Below are 18,162 nucleotides of genomic sequence, written 5' to 3' on the forward strand. Positions count from 1 at the left end.
TGAATTTGAGTATATAGATGAATTTATTCTCTTTTTCCCTTTAATCCATCTTTCTAGCCAGTAGGGAACAAGGATCTATCTAAAGTCTTATTTCTCAAAGCATAGTCTTTGGACCAGCAACATCAGTATGACCTGAAAACTTGTTAAAAATGCAGAACTGCAGGCCCCATCCAAGTTCTACTGAATCAAAATATACATTTTAGCAATATCTTAGGTGATTTATATGCACATTAAAATTTAATAAACTATCATCTAAAGCAGGGGTCTGTTGTGTCATTGTTCTGCCTAAAGCCCTTCAATACCAAGCTGCTATTAATAAAGTCCAAATACTTAGGGAAACTACCTCTCCAATTCACCTCTTTCCACTACAAGGCCATATGTGATCTAAGGGCAGGATCTTCTTCTTCTTTGTTTTTTCCATTCTCAATTTTTCCTATATAACAGGCTGAACACATGCCTGGGCATGTGAGAAAAGCTCAGGAAGAACATATTGAGGCCAGGCGTGGTGGTTCATGCCTGTAATCCTAGCACTCTAAGAGGCCAAGGCAGGAGGATTGCTTGAGCTCAGGAGTTCAAGACCAGCCTGAGCAAGAGCGATACCCTGTCTCTACTAAAAATAGAAAAAAAAAAAAAAAAGTAGCCAGGCATGGTGGCATGCACCTGTAGTCCCAGCTACTGGGGAGGCTGAGGCAGGAGGCTTGCTTGAGCCCAGGTGTTTGAGGTTGCTGTGAGCTAGGCTGACTGACATCATGGCCCTCTAGCCAGGGCAACAGAGCGAGACTCTGTCTAAAAAAAACAAACAAAAAAAAGTATTGAACTGAGTTAGAAAATCAATAGGGCATCTGTAAAGTGTTTCCCCAAGTCTATTTTGATTAAATCTCTGACATAAATTTCTTCCTGCTTATTTAATTGGCACCCACTGAGGTAGGCACATGTTTCTTTTCATTTCTTTCCTTTTTTTGAAAATTAATAAAGGTTATATGATGTCTTTTCTAGGAATTAAATTAACAGAATATTACTGCAAGCATTATTATGAAGTTAATACTCCAATATGTGTCCAAAGTAACATTAGGAACACACTAAGGCATCATGGTAGGCATCAAGTTTTACTCATGAATAAGGAGAATTAAGGCTATTTTTTGCTTATTCAACAAAAGATCTTGATATATTATCAGCTCTTTGTATCAATCAACTGATTTTATATATTGGAATACTTTTTTGCATAAAATTTCATTGGCAAAGTCCAATTCCAATTTTATTTATTCAATGATAAACCTCATTAAATGGTGGTATATAGTATTTAGCATTTCCAAGTATACATCCCTACCCTTGACCACATGACTTTTAGTCCCCACCTGTGGCAGGAGTACACTTGCCTGTCCCATTTCCATCAGACTTAGTCACAAGACTTGTTTTGTCCAGTGAAATGTGTGCCACTTCATAATAGGAGCTTTACCAGGCTTATGGAGTTTTTGCTAGCTCTCTCATTTTTTCCTTCACTAGAGAATGGCATGTCCCAGATTGGTGCCTGCTCATTCCAAACTGGATCCCGGAATGAAGAGGTATGTGAAACAGTCAGTTATCTTGATCTATAATCAACATTCAAAGAGAGGGAGAAATAATCCCTTGTTTTTTGAGGGCCTTGAATATTGGAGTTATTACCTAAGGAAAATTAGAAAAAGCTGACTAACACAACTTATTTTGTAATTGCCATCCAATTTTTTTAAATATTTGATATTTATCAATGTGGCAGACACCATGAAATGATTACCTATGATCATATCTCCTAGTATGCACGCCCTTCCCCTTGAGTGTGGGCAAGACCTATTCTTGCTTCTAAGCAATAGGATATGGCAAATGTGATGGATTAACACTCCCAGGATTATGGTACATTATACAAGATTTGCTCTAGAGACTCTACTTGCTTGATTGCTGGAGTAAGCAACCGATTTGAGGCATCCTACGTGGCAAAGAATTGTGGGCAACCACTAGGAACTGCAAGCAGCCTCCAGAAGCTAAGGGTAGCTTCTAGTTGTTAAGGGACCTCCAGGCAACAGCCCTTAAGAAGCCTGGGTACTCAATACTACATCTGTAAGGAAATCAGTTCTTCCAACAACCTAAGTGAGCTTGAAAGCATGCTCTTCCCCATTTGAGCCTCCAGGTAGGAATGTAGCCCACCTGGCCCCTTGATTGCAACCTTTTGAGACCCTGAGCAGGAGAGCTAGTTAATCCAGACCCAGACTCCTGACCCACAGGAACTGTGATATAATGGATGTTTTTAAGCCACTAATTATGTGGTAATCTGTTACACAGCCACTGAAAACTAATACACTGATAATAAAACAGTATTTTTGTAAAATTCAGTGAAGTTTAAATATGAAAATAATTCATTCATAATTCTATTATGCAATAAATATTTATTATTTTTAACATTTTGGTATGTTTTCACTAAGCCTTTCTACACATAACCTGTATCTATATTAGTATATCTGTTTATCCTAAAAATGTGCATTTGAAAGTTTGCATTCTGTTTTTCTCAATGATAATCATAGAATAGGCTTTCTACCACCAGGAGATGAGTTCCTTGTGAGTAGTGACTTTTATTATCACTAGTACATCCCCAGGACCTAGAACAGTGCCTGACACATTAAATAGCATCTAAACACACATTTGTTTAATGAATGATGTTTTATATCCTTAATAATTTTTTCATAAACTTTCTTTTAATGGTTGCATAAAATTCCATACATTGAGAAATTATAATCTACTTAACCATTCCTCTGTCTTGGATTTGTACTTGACACTGACACACACACACACACACATATATATATTTTAATTTTTGTTTATTCCACTTTGTATACTTTCTCCTAAGCCAAACATGTCTTTCTGTCATCTCCCAGCTCTCTGCCTAATATTGCATAAGAGGAGCATGGGCCATTCCTGGCCAAAAAGAAATAAACTTAATGCTGAGGCAGTATCCCCTACTGCTAAGAGAAGAACATTATAGACTTTCTCAGTTGGGGAGGATCTATAAAAAACGGCCACACCGCTAGTAAGAAGAGGAATTCAGGTCTCATTTTTCATCTAGACTATTTCAAAAGCCTCATAATGTGCATCTGGCCTCTTCAACCCAGTCGTCAACATATGGCAAGATTAATCTTTCTATTATACAAATGGAACATGCCTACCCCATTCCAAAATCCAATAATGGCTTTCCGTTTTCCTGAAAAATAATGTCTAAATTCCTATAAAGGCACGAAGTACCTTTCCCAGTCTCACCTTATCTACCCTTTCAGTGTTATTTTCCTAAGTTCTTCCATAAGTATTTATGACTCTCCAGTTCATCACCCCTGAATTCACAGTGTTAATTAATTCTTGTACTCTATCATATCTCTCTCTCTATATATATAGATATAGATATATTTCTTTTACATGATCTATTTTTTGTCATTCTCTAGCTATCAGAATGAATAGTATCCTTCAAAGTCAAGCTATAATGCCACCCAATAGGTGACATTTTCTCTGAGCCTCCTAAGTCAGAATGAAGGATTCCCTCTTCTATAATTCCATCCTGTCTTGTGTTACAAAATATATGACTAGCCCTTCCACCAGATAGATTGCTCCTTGAGGGCAGATACTCAATTAAACAAAACAGGAAAAGCCCCAACTTTTATGAAGCTTACATTCAAAGTAGAGAAGAAAGACATGACCAATTAAACAAACATCTATGTAATATGTTATGAGAAAATAAACTTAACCAAGATAAAGGGATAATGGGTAACTGGTGTATGCATTTACATGTGTGTATATGTACATTCTTATGCAATTTTTATAGTGTGGTCATGGTAGGCATCAACAAAAAGGTGACATTTGTGCAGAAACCAAAGGAGGTGAGGTGGATAGCTGTATGGATATCCAGAGGAAGAACATTCTTGCTTCTGAAGAGAGCAGTGGAATTATTTGATCTGATTTTTTAAAGGATTATGTTGATGGCTTTGTTCAGAATAGACTGTAGAAGGTCAAAGGCAGAAGCAGGGAGATCAGTTAGAGAGCCATTACAGTAATCCAAGAAAGAAGTGATGGTGATTCAGACTAGAGTGGTAGCGGTTGAAATGATGAGAAGTAGTCAGTTTCTGAATATATTTTAAAGATAGAGCTATTCAAATGTAAGCTCCCCACTAGAATGGGAAGTACAAGAGGGCTGGGACATTTGTATTTTTGGGTACTGCCTTATTCCCAGTATGTAGAACAGTGCCCAGTACTTAGTAAGTACTCAATAAATATATGTTAAATGAATGAATATTGAATGAAGAGTGGATATGTCAATGGATTAAATATTAATTATATGTGAACATGAGGAGTCAAGTAGAACTCCAATTTTTTTACTACAGCAAGTAGAATTGCCATTTAAAGATATAGGGAAACTGAAGGTTTTGCATGCCTGGGAAAGCAGGGGTGGAAATTGGGATTTCTGACTTTTACATGTTAACTTGGAGGTGCCCATTAAGAATTTTAATGGACTTATCAAGTATACAGTTAGGTATATAAGTTAGGATTTCAAGGGGAAGGTCTATACTAGAGATATATATCAGGGAGCTGTCAGCAACATATAGATGGCATTTAAAGTAATAGAATTGGATTAGATCATGTAGAAATTGAGTGTAAACAAAGATGGAAAGCCATCTGAGAATAATCCCTGGGCATTCCCATTTTGAGAGATTGGGAAAAAGAGGATTTAGTAAGGGAGATGGACAGCACAGAAAGTGAGGTAGGAAGATGTCTATGGGAGTGGGTCCTGAGAGCCAAACAAAGAAAGTACAACAATGAGGAAAACAGGAGATGCAGACTGGGAATTGAACACTGGATTTGGTGACAGAGGCTGTTGGTGCCTTGATAAAAGCAGATTTTCTAGAGTAATGTTGGTGAAATCTTAATTGAAAAGAAGCCAAGAAAAAATCAGAGGAGTGGAAGTTAGTGAATTTAGACAACTGATGGAGGTTTGTTGTAAGAGGAAGCAGAAAAATAGGGATAAATATACTGCAACTTATTTTATAGGCTTACTGTGAGTCTCCAGTGACTTAATGTATTTGAAAATGCTTTGTAAAATGTCAAGTATTAACTATTTTTGCCTTTTATTTTTCTGATTATATAAAGCAGTTTGTTTTCTTAAAAATCAATTGACATTGATATTAAATGTCCCACAATTAATGATGACATCATGCTATTAATTCAAAATTATTATAGGTTATTAAATATGGAATGTCCAATTTTCTTAAGTACTAAGTGTGACAGTTCTTGTTATTTATTTTTTTGTTGTGAAGGTACATGCTCATTCTTTCAAACACATGTTTTAGCTTGTGATTTTCTTTCAGATTTCTCATAGAGAAATTTTTGTGAAATCATGGATAAGTAAAAAAATTGTGTTAGTTTTGAATATGAGTTCCATCATAGAACCAATGCAGCACAGTCAGCTCGAAATATCAAGGAAGTGTTTGGGAAGGATGTGGCTAATGAACTCACAGTATGTCAGTAGTTTGAGAAGTTCCATTCTGGTAATTTTAATCTTGAAAATGAGCCACGTGGGTGACCTGAGACCAAGGTGGATAATGATGAGCTGAAAGCTGAAGTGGAAGCAAATCCATCTCAACCTACACATGAATTAGCAGCAAGGTTAGACATTACTGTTCCAACAATATTGGACCATTTGAAACAAATCGGCAAGGTAAAGAAGCTGGATAGATGGATTCTGCATGAATTAAATGAGCGTCAGAAGAGAAATTGTCTCAAATTTTCCCTTTCTTTTCTGTCACAACATAAAGGCGAACCATTTCTACACTTTATTGTTACGTGTGATGAAAATGGATTCTTTTTGACAATCGCAAATGTTTTGCACAATGGTTGGATAAAGATGAAGTGCCAAAACACAGTACAAAACTGAATATTCATCAAAAAAAGCTAATGGTGCCTACTTGGTGGACCAGTGCTGGTATTCTCCACTACAGCTTCATGAAACCTGGTCAAGCAATTACAGCAGATGTCTACTGCAACCAATTAGATGAAATGATGAGAATGCTTGCAATGAAGCAGCCAAGATTGGTCAATAGCGACAGGTCAATCCTTTCGCATGATCACATGTAGCAAAAAAAAAAAAAAAAAAAAAAACACTGCTCAAACTATAGTAGCTGGACTTGGAAACCTTCTATCATCCATGATATTCACCAGACCTTGTACCAACTAACAGTTCATCCAGGCTTTGGACCATTTCTTGCAAAGAAAAATATTCAATGCTCAACAAGCTGTGGAAAACGCCTTTCACAATTTCATCACCACTTCCTCTCCAGGCTTCTTTGCTGCTGGCATGAAAAAGCTACATACTGTTAAGATGGGAAAACTGTGTTTATAGTTTAGGTGCACACTTTGATTAATTGTACTGCTTCGTGTTTGAGATATAATAAACTACACTTTTTATTTGAAATCAGACATTTCATATTTAATGACCTAATAGCTCAAAGTATGTTCAGTTTGGTCCTCTACTTTTCAAACTTTTATAGGTTTTTTTTGTTTTTTAGTTTCATAAATTTAGGGAGTACAAGTGTATTTTGTCTTATAGATAAATTTTATCATGCTGAAGTCAGGGCTTTCAGTGTAACTGTCACCAGAATAGTGTACATTGTACTCAATAGGTAGATTTTTATCCCTCATTATTCCATTCCCTTTTATTAAGTAGTACTCCATGGTGTGTGTGTGTGTGTGTGTGTATCATATCACATATTTTTATCCACTTGTCAGGTGACAGGCACTCAGGTTGATTCCATATCTTTGTAATTGTGAATTGCGTTGTGATAAATATTCTGATGCAGTTGTCTTTTTGATTAAAGGATTTCTTTTCCTTTGGGTCGATACCTAGTAGTGGGATTGCTGGATTGAATGGTAGGTCTACTTTTAGTTCCTTGGGGAATCTCCATACTACTTTCCATAGCAGTTGTACAAGTTTACATTCCCACCAACAATGCATAAGCATTCTATTTTCACCACAACTGCATCAATATCCGTCGTTTTTTGACTTTTTAATAATGGCTGTTCTGAAGGAGTTAGTAATGTGGTATCTCATTATAGTTTTAATTTTCATTTCCTTGATAATTAGTGACATTGAACGTTTGCCTCCTCAACCAGGCTGAGTGCTTTTTATGGGTAGCAACTGTGCTTGATTCATATACATATTCACACTGCCTAGTACAAGACCAGGTACCAAGTAAATCTGCAACAACTATTTATTGAATAAATAATTGAATAATAGAATGAATATTAATATCAATATAAATGTTTAAAAGAATGAAGACTAGGTACTTTAATATTTTACTGAAGTTATAAAGCAATTTAATTTTCTGTGCTGGTAGGAGACAGCTGTTGGCATCTTAGACAGCCTTCCAATACAGCTAGGATATGCTTGCACAGTTTCTATTTGTAATAATCTCAAATGCACATGCAATCAATAGTGCCACCCCAAATCAATGAATTCTGCCACAACAAAAATTACTCTGCCCTTTCCTTGTATAATACAAGGCAAGTTCAAACAGCCTTTAAGGAAATATGCTATTACATCAAGAAATAATGTCAAACTTCTCCCCAAAATAGTTTACAGTTGCTACTGCCATTACTACCTGCCTCTTTCTTTAAGGAGGTAAACATTAGGAAATATAGAGCCGTCAGAATATTGCCTGTGATTAGGATAATATTGCTACTGCAAATTCTGCTATTTCTCACATCTCTCACATACAACTAATGGAATTTATTCACTAGCACTAAGAGCAATGGAGCCCAATAAACAACACAAACATGTATTTCATGAGAAAGAGGGAAATCAGTGTGTAATAATTATCAGGAATAATTTGAAACATTTTTATCACTTTGATATTAAATGACTGATGCCAACTCGAACATCCTTAACCTCTGTTTCAGCTTACAGTTGTGTGGTGAATAGCTATTTCATCCACTATAAATGTCCATAAATTAATTTAGCACTTGTATTGCTGGGAGAATTCCATATTCTCCATCTGCAAGTGCAAGAAAAGCAGATAGTTCCTTTCAATCCAAAAGAGAAAAACTGACCATTGTTCTTTATGTCATTTTCAGAAAAAACTCTAAACTCTAACCACCTGGCCCTTGTTTCCTGATCGAGCCTTAGTTATCTGCCCTAAGGGACAAAAACAGCAACAGAAAAATCCATATTTTCTCTTAAGCTTTGGAAATGCTTTCTGTGATCATGACAGTAGATATCACTTTACAATTTTGTTTTGCTTATGCTCCTTTTGAAAAGCCTTTGTATCCCCTGAGTTTGCCAGCTGGGAAAGTTCAGGGAGGCCTACTGCAAAAAGGATTAAAGTTGAACTCAATTTACTTCAAGAAAGATGGGAAGGGGTGAATGTAAAGAAATATACATGAAAAAAATCTACTGTGAGTCCATAGTTGGTGAAGCTAGATGACAGCTATGTGGAAGTTCTTTCTACTCCTTAATGTGTCTGAAATTTCCCATAATATAAAAGTTATTAAAAACTCAAGTGACCCACAATCTGTAGTACATCACCACATGACATTTATTGAGCATTGAAAATGTTTCAGACCTTGTTCTGGGCACTGAGGAAAAGAAAAATAAGCCACAATACCTGCCTGTTTTAGTAACTTAGTGGCTTTAATTAAAACAACATTAAGTTATAAAATACTATTGGTTACATTATGTGCGAGTATTATGTTATCTCACTTAAATGTCACTATGATTCTGTTACCCCCATAACAAAGGCTGAGAGAAGTTAACTGACTTGTATAATGTTATACAGCTTGCATTGATTTTAGCCCATGTCTGATAAAGTCCCAATTAAATGCTTTCAAACACTAGGATATGGAGTCACTGCATTACTAGATAAAATCTTTGCCAAGGAAACATGCCTTTTGGTAACAAAAATTCCATACTTGTTTTTTTCTAGTACAAAGCCACAAAAAATAACTGTTGACTAACAGAGAAAGCATTCAAATTGTCTCATAGCCTTATAGACATTAAGCTGAAACATGCCATATATATAAGGCACTGTCTGTAGGATGCAACAGAAGCAAATGATCTCTAATTAAGTGAATAATTTATATGTGTCATATGCCTTGAGAAAATAAATCTGGACTGTACATCTGAAATAAAAAAAATGAAATTTATTATTAATAAATAATACCATCATCATTCATCATATTTTCCTAATGCTTTTATTTTGATTAAGGCCAAAAACACATCTTGGTCCATTTCAATATATACTTATTTTTCTGAAAGCATTTCATTTGAAGACAGTAGATCTCTTTGATTCAAAACTCTGATTTTGAACTTGAAGTGAACAGCAAGAGATAATTCACTTGCAGAGAATGTTCTGTTCAAACTAATTCCAATCATAATTTTATCAAAGCAATAAAATCATATGAGCTTTTTCCAGGCTCGGGTACAATTAGAAGTACTATTTTAAAGAGACATTGATTCTTCTTTGGAAAATACTGGATCCGGTTTTTAAATAATCAACAAATAAAGGTATATGCAATTGTCATATGTTCAAATTGTAGTGATATAAATAGCAACACTACTTGGGTAAAATGTTCCCTACCTATCCTGCCTTGTGCAATTAAAGTGCACACACTTGCACACACATGCATGTGCACACATACACACACAATAATTTAATATGTTGCAAATAAGGTGCTTTCCTTATCAGTTTAGAAATAGAACACGTATTCATTTCAAATATATGAAGGATGAGAATAAACACAAATGGAAGATAAGAGAGAAAGGACTTTAGATAAGGCAGTGATCAGCCTGAAACAGTCAGAAAATCCAGCACACATGCAGCTATGTATACTGAGGACAAATAAATAACTTCAAAAATATAGTATCATACTTCTTTTCCTTGAAAAAGGGTCAATCCTGGATTGAATACAACCTTAATATTTGCCCTCAAATGAATTATGTAATAACTGAGAAGCAGATATATAATTTATACATCTAAAGTGGAAAGAATTTAGAACATATGGAAAATTTGGGATTGGTAAACAATCACTATATAGTTAATATCACAGACCTTATGTGAGCAGTTCAATAGACAAGTTTACAACTGTACACAATCCAGTGATGTGCTAGAAAACCATCTCGCTGAAAATCAAAGTCATGATATATAGCATTTTCTGATTTCCATGCTGAAAATACTCCCCACAATGGCCTACTTCAAGCTATTGACATGGTGACACTGGTGACAATGAAAGAGTAGTTGGAAAGAGATGGCTCTCCAGAACTTGTAAAAGCTGACTCCAGCATACCCATGTATACATCCATGTAACCAAATACCAATTAACTTATAAAATACTTCCACCCCCTTAGAAAGTTCCCTAAAGTCCCATTCCAGCTAATTCCTACCTCTCCTACAAATAATCTCTGTTATGATTTCTAACACTAGAGATTAGTTTCCCCTGTTCTTGAAGTCCATAAATAAGTATTCATACTATGCATTTTTTTATTGTCAGCTTCTATACTCAATAAGAAATTTGCAATATTCATCCCTGCAGTTGTACATACCAGTAGTTAACTCTGACAATATTACTATTATTTCATTATATGAATATACAATAATTATTTATCTGTTTTCCTGTTGATGGACATCTGTGTTTTTTTTCTTTTAAAAAAATATTATAAACAATGCTGCTATAAATCATACTTGTAAAATTATCTGTGTGAACACATATGTTCATTTCTCTCAGAGAGGTGCTGTGATGAGGAGTTCCAGGATCATGTAGAAAGTTCATGTTTAACTTTTTTTTTTTTTCATGTTGAGACAGAGTCTCAATCTGTCACCCTGAGTAGAGTGCAGTGGCATCATGATAGCTCACTGCAACCTCAAACGCCTGGGCGCAAGCGATCCTGGACTATAGAAACATATCACAATGTCCAGCTAATTTTTCTATTTTTAGTAGAGACGAGGTCTTGTTCTTGCTCAGGCTGGTCCCGAACTCCTGAGCTCAAACAATCCTCCCGCCTTGGCCTCCCAGAGTGCTAGGATTACAGGCATGAACCACCGTGCCCGGCCCACGTTTAACTTTATAAGAAAATGCCAGAGTTTTCTCAAGTGACAATAACTTTCTGCTTTCCCAACAGCAATGTATGAAAGATGTGGCTGCTTAACATCCTTGCCAACATTCGAAGTTGTCAGTCTTTTTAATTTTAGACATTCTAGTGGGTGTGAAGTGGTATCTCATTATGTCTTGAATTTGCATTCCTTGATGACTAATGATGTTGAGCAACTTTTCATGAATTTATTGCCAATTTGTACATCTTTTTCAGTGAAGTGTCTGTTCACCTATTTTCCTTTTTACCTTGGATTGTCTGGCTTTTCTTATTTAATTGGGGAATATGTTATAGATTATAATTGTGAATTCTTTATTAGTTATATATATTGAAAATATCTTCTATAGTTTATCTTTTCATTTTCTTAATTATGATTTTTGATAAAAAGAAGTCCTTAATTTGATGGAATTTGTTTTATCATTATTTTTTTCTTTTATGGAAGGTATTTCTCTAACCTAAGAAATCTTTCCTTAATTCATGAAGATACTTTCTTATATATTTTCCAAAAAACATAGTATTAGCTTTTATAATTAAGTCCATGATTAATTTCAAATTAATTTTTGTCTAGGGTGATATGTAAGGTTCTAGAATGATTCGGGGTTCCCCTAACACACACACATAATTATCTAGTTGTTCTAGCAACAAGGGTTCAGAAAACTCTACTTTTTCAATTCAATTGCCTGGGATATTATAACAAAGTCAATCGACCATATGTAGAAGAATATATTTTCAGACTCTATTCTGTTCAATTAATTTTGTTTTATAACCTAAGAACAATGCCATGCTCTCTTAATTATTAGCTTTTGGTAAGTCTTGAAATTAGGGAGCATGAATGTTCAACTTTCGTACCTTTTAAAACTGTTCTCATTATTCTAGGTCCATTGCATTTCCATATAAATTTTAGAATCAGCTTTCCATATTGTACCAAAAATCATGCTGTGATTTTAATTAAGAGGGTTAGAGATTTATAGACCAATTTGAAAATACCTGGAATCCTCTCATATTGAATCTTCCCAATCTTGAATGGGGTTTGTCTCTCTTGTTATTTGATTTTCCTTTCTCTCAGCAGTGTTTTTAGTTTTCAAGATAAGAGTTTATTACTTTACATTTTTGACATCATTGTGAGAGCTAGATGTTGTTATTGTTTTTTTCCAATTGTTTTCTTCTAGAATAAAAATATATGGATAGGTTTATATTCAAGTTTTATGCTGCAATTATAAATAATCACTTATTAAATTTATTTTGTAGATTTCTTAGGATTTTCTATGCAATGAATAATTTTGACTTTGAATAAAAGCATTTTTAACTTTTCCTTTTCAATCTAAGTGCCTAAATATTCTGTTTCTTGTTATATTGCATTGGCTAGGGTCTCCACTACAATTGTGAATATAAGAGGTGAGAGTAGACATATTTGCCTTCTTGCTCTCAGAGGGAAATTATTAAATATTATTCATTAAATATAAAATTGGTTATAGAATTTCCATATATAATTTTAAGCAGAAAAGAAAATTCCTTTATATTTATAGTTTGCTGAGAGTTTTTATTACAAAATGATGTTGAATTTTTTAATGCTTTTTTCTCCATCTTTTGAGATCACAATATTGTTTTTCCCCTTTTTCCTATTAATGTCGGGAATGACAATGATTACTTTTACAGTATTGAAACAAAATTGTATTTCTGGGGAAAATCCCACTTGGAGATAAAATATTATCATTTTTTATATGCTGCTTATTCAATTTGATAGTATTTTAGTAATGAATTTTGCATCTATGTTCATGAGAGATATTGGTGTATAATTTTATTTTCTTGTATTTCAGATACAAATGTAAGGATTATGTTGTCCTCACAAAACAAGTTGAAATGTATTAACTCTCCCATCTCAGAAATATTTTTGTAAGACTGAAATTATTTCCTCATTCTGTGTTTCACAATACTCACTATTAAAACCACCTAGACCTGTTTGTTTTTTTTTTCCTGAGGTTTTGACAATTAATTCAATCTCTGTATTAAATAGAGTAGTATTGGGATTTTTTCTATTTCATCTTGAATCAGTTCTGATGTGTTTTTCAAAGATTTGATCTACTTCATCTACATCATACATGGTATGATTTTTGTTTATTTTTTTAATTTGCTGAGCCATGTTTTGTGGCCTAAAATATGATCAGTCTTGGAGACTGTTCCATGTGTCAATGGGAAGAATGCATATTCAGTAGTTTTGGGGTAATGTGTTTTGTAAATCTCTTTTAGGCTCATTTATTCTACAGTCCTGCTTAAGTCCAGTGTTTCTTTATTTTTTTTCAGTTTAGAACATCTGTGCATTTCTATCAGTGGGGTGTTGAAGTCTCCAGCAATTACAATGTTGCTATTTATGTTGGTTAGATCTAGTAGGATTTGCTTTATGAATCTTGGTGCTCCTGTGTTAGATGCATAAATATTTAGGATTGTTATGTCTTCTTGTTGAATTCCTACCTTTACCATTATATAATGGCCATCTTTGTCTTTCTTTATTATTGTGGATTTAAAGTCAATTCTATCTGATATGTGAATGGCTACATTTGCTTTCTTTTGATTTCCATTTGCATGGAATATTTTTTCCATCCCTTCACCTTGAGTCTGTATGAGTCCTTGTGGGTTAGATGTGTTTCCAGGAAATAGCAGATACTTGGCTTATATTTTTTTATCCATTCAGCCAAACTATGTCTCTTCAGTGGGGAATTCCATCCATTCACATTGATTGATAGAATTGATATGCTGATGCTGTTCTGTTTATCCTGTTGGGTAGTACCTTATTGCTTTGTTTTATCTTTTATATTATTTTTTTTATATGAGCTCTGAGCTTTAGTTTTTGGTTGGTTTTACTCTGGTGAGTGCTGATACATGTATAATGCAGTTCTAAGTATTTCCTGCAGGGTGCGTCTGGTCTTGACAAATTTGCTCAGTGTTTGCTTGTCTGGAAATGTCTTTATTTCTACTTCATATATGAAACTTAGTTTTGCATGATATAAAATTATAGACTGGCAGTTGTTCTGTTTGAGAAGACTGAAGATGGAGCCCCAATTCCTTCTGTCTTGTAAAGTGACAGCTGAGAAGACCTGCAGTTAGCCTGAGGGGTTTTCCTTTATAAATTACTGGTTGTTTCCTCCTTATGGCTTGCAGGAGTTCCTCCTCCATGTTGACTTTGGCCAATCTGATGACTATGGGGCTTGTTGATTGTCTCTTTGCAATGAATCTCCCAGGTATTCGTTGAGCTTTTTATACGTGGATGTCTAAATCTCTAGCAAGACCAGGGAAGTTTTCCTCAATTATTCCCTCATATAGTTTTTCCAGCCCTTGTGTGTTTTCTTTTTCACCCTCAGGGATGGCTATGATTCTTATATTTGGTTGTTTTACATAATCTCATATTTCTTTATTTTTTATTTTTTATTTTTTGGGACAGAGTCTCGCTTTGTTGCCCGGACTAGAGTGAGTGCCGTGGTGTCAGCCTAGCTCACAGCAACCTCAAACTCCTGGGCTTAAGCAATCCTCCTGCCTCAGCCTCCTGAGTAGCTGGGACTACAAGCATGAGCCACCATGCCCGGCTAATTTTTTCTATATATATTTTAGTTGGCTAGATTATTTCTTTCTATTTTTAGTAGAGATGGGGTCTCGCTCTTGCTCAGGCTGGTCTCGAACTCCTGACCTCGAGCGATCCACCCGCCTCAGGCTCCCAGAGTGCTAGGATTACAGGCATGAGCCACTGCGCCCGGCCCCCCATATTTCTTATATATTTTGTTCATTCCTATTAATTCTCTGTTCTTTATTTTTAATGACTGAGTTAATTCAAAGGAATTGTCTTCAAGCTCTAAGATTATTTCTTCTGCTTGGTCTGGTCTATTTTCTCAAAAGTTTCCACTGTGTTTTCCATATCCTTAAATGAAATTTTCATTTCCAGAGTTCTATTTGTTATTTTTTAAAATATGTCAATCTCTTTAGTGAGTTTTTATTAATTTCCTGAATTGTTTTTGTTTCTTTGAGTTGGTTTTCCATTTTCTCTTGGATTTCATTGAGCTTCCTTACAATACATATTTTGAATTCTTCATCTGTCATTTTAATATTTTCATTTTAGTTGGTATCCATTATTAGAGAGCTCATGCTCCCTTTTGAGGGTATCCTTTCACTCTGATTTTTCATACTTCTGGAGTTCTTTTGTTGATTTCTTCTCATCTGGAGCAACTGTTGCTTCTTATTTTTGGATTTTCTTTTGTCTAAATGGAGCTTTTTACCCTCCCCTCACTCATATGGGTGTGTTTGTAGTATATGTTTGATAAGAAACTTTGGCTTTGCTTGCAGTTGCTTTGATGGTGATCTGTGTTCTGGACAGATGGCTTGGTTATAGAGATCAATAGTATGGGGATTTTCTCAGTTTCTGGTTGCTTGTAGGCTATAGCAGTGGTGAGCTATGTGAGTGGGCAGATTCTCTATCTCTCTTTGATGAGGGAGGATAAGGCCTTTGAGATTCATTCTCTTTCCTGAGCCCTGTGATCTTTTTAACCATGTGAATTGTATTGGCATTCCCAGTTTAATCTCTGAGAGAGTAGATGGTGCTTTTGAATGAGAATCAACCAAACTCCATCTGGTTGAGTCAGTAAATGTTGTAAAAGGCATGCAAATTTACCACCCTGTCAGTAGATGGCAATTGCCAAAGGAACAAGCTGAAATGTTGTTCCTTTGATCAGCTCTAGTCCCTCAGGAGAAGTGCTCAAATTTGCCAGGTGGTTTGTGGGTCCCTGAAACTTTCAGGTGAGTCCTTATTTTCTGCCACAGCAAAGGCAGGTAGGGGAGTAAGGCTGGGCAGAGCTGGGTTGGGTGAGCCCTCAGGGTCCACAAAAGCTGGTAAGGTAATTGTTTTGGCAGTAGTCAAACATCTGCTCCATAGATTCTTGGTAAAGACACCAGGGAGGGGCTGAATTGGCCTAACCCAACCAGAAAGCCTGCTTGTGGAGACAGGGCCTTCTAAGATTCACAATCTGGCTGTCACACATTTTTAGTTTTCAAAATCAATTTGTAAAAATTAAAAAAAAAAATAAGTCACACTGCCATTTTGATTAGGACAAAATTTAATGTATAGATTAACGACATTGACAGTTTTACAATATGGAGTCTTATTAAGCAAGGACAAGTTTTGTTTTCCCATTTATTTAAGTACGGTTTATGTTCTTCAATAGTGTTTCAAAATTTTCCTACAAACTGTTCTGTGCATTTCCTATAAAATTAATTCCTAGTTATTTTGTCTTCTTGCTTGGTTTTGTAAATGATATATTCTGTCATTCTATTTTTTGATTATTGTTTGCAATAGGACATCCATTTATGTATATTAATTTTATAATTAGACACATGCTGAAATTATTTCTAATGGCTTTTATGTTGATTATTTTGAATTTTTTAGTGGCAACATCATGATATTCAAATAATGCTAGTGCTGATATTGTCTCATCATTTCTAATATTCTTGTTATTTAATTGTCTTATATAATTATATTATCTGGCTCTTTCAGAACTATGTTAAATGACAGTGGTGATAGAAATAACAACAATAACAGTAATAATAATAATCACAGCATTTTTTCAGGAATGTGCATTATGCAAGATGCTATTCTTAGGGCCGGGCGCGGTGGCTCACGCCTGTAATCCTAGCACTCTGGGAGGCCGAGGTGGGCGGATCGTTTGAGCTCAGGAGTTCGAGACCAGCCTGAGCAAGAGCGAGACCCCATCTCTACTAAAAATAGAAAGAAATTATATGGACAGCTAAAAAATATATATAGAAAAAATTAGCCGGGCATGGTGGTGCATGCCTGTAGTCCCAGCTACTCGGGAGGCTGAGACAGGAGGATCGCTTGAGCTCAGGAGTTTGAGGTTGCTGTGAGCTAGGCTGACGCCACGGCACTCACTCTAGCCTGGGCAACAGAGTGAGACTCTGTCTCAAAAAAAAAAAAAAAAAAAAAGATGCTATTCTTAGTGCTTTTCTGGATTAGTTTACTTAATATTCAGAATGACTTTATAAGAATTCTAACTAGACAATCTTACTTCAGAAACCGTTCTCTTTACTGCAATACAACATTTCCTCTCTTTGTAATTAATGAAAACAGTCCCTCTAATTTAGAGTCTCAAAATGCAATTTATAGACCACTCTATCAATAGCACCTGGAGTCTTAATAAAATGCAAATTCCAAGGTCTCTCTTCCAAATATACACTCTCAAATATTGGGAGCATTGTCTAAATTCCTCATTTCACCAAGATCCTCAGATGATTCTTATAGACATTTAGCTTTGAGAACCATTACTCTGGTATTTTTTTTTTTTTATCACAGAGGTGGGTTCTGATTTGAGTTACACAGCTTTTAAAAATTGTTATTTTTCTAACAATGTGTCCATCTATTACGATTTGATTAAGAATTTATAAAAGAAAAGTTTTCCGAATTTTATTAAATCCATGATGTGTCGTTTGTCTTCTCGGACATACTCAAGATAAATCATGTGAATAAATTTCCTAATATTGAGACTTCTTATGGAATTTGGAGTTAATGCCACCTGAACACAATAGTATTCTCTTAAAATGCTGCTGGGTTCTGTTTGCCAATGTTTTATTTCAAATTTTTTTCTTTTTTTTACTATTTCAGCATATTATGGGGGTACAAAAGTTTAGGTTCTGTATATTGCCCCTGCCCCCTCACCCCCATGAGCCAGAGCTTCAAGCGTGTCCATTCCCCAGACAATGTACATCGCACTCATTATGTATGTATACACCCATCCCCTCCTCCACCCCACATCTGCCCAATACCCGATTAATGTTATTCCCAAATGTACTTTTAGGTGATAATCAGTGAAACCAATTTGATGATGAGTACATGTGGTGCTTATTTTTCCATTCTTGGGATACTTCACTTGGTAGAATGGGTTACAACTCTCTCCATGAGAACATAAGAGATTCTGTATCACCATTATTTCTTATAGCTGGGTAATACTCCATGGTATAACATA

This window comes from Eulemur rufifrons, chromosome 30 (genome assembly GCF_041146395.1).
Source record: "Eulemur rufifrons isolate Redbay chromosome 30, OSU_ERuf_1, whole genome shotgun sequence".
NCBI classification, from domain to species: domain Eukaryota; kingdom Metazoa; phylum Chordata; class Mammalia; order Primates; family Lemuridae; genus Eulemur; species Eulemur rufifrons.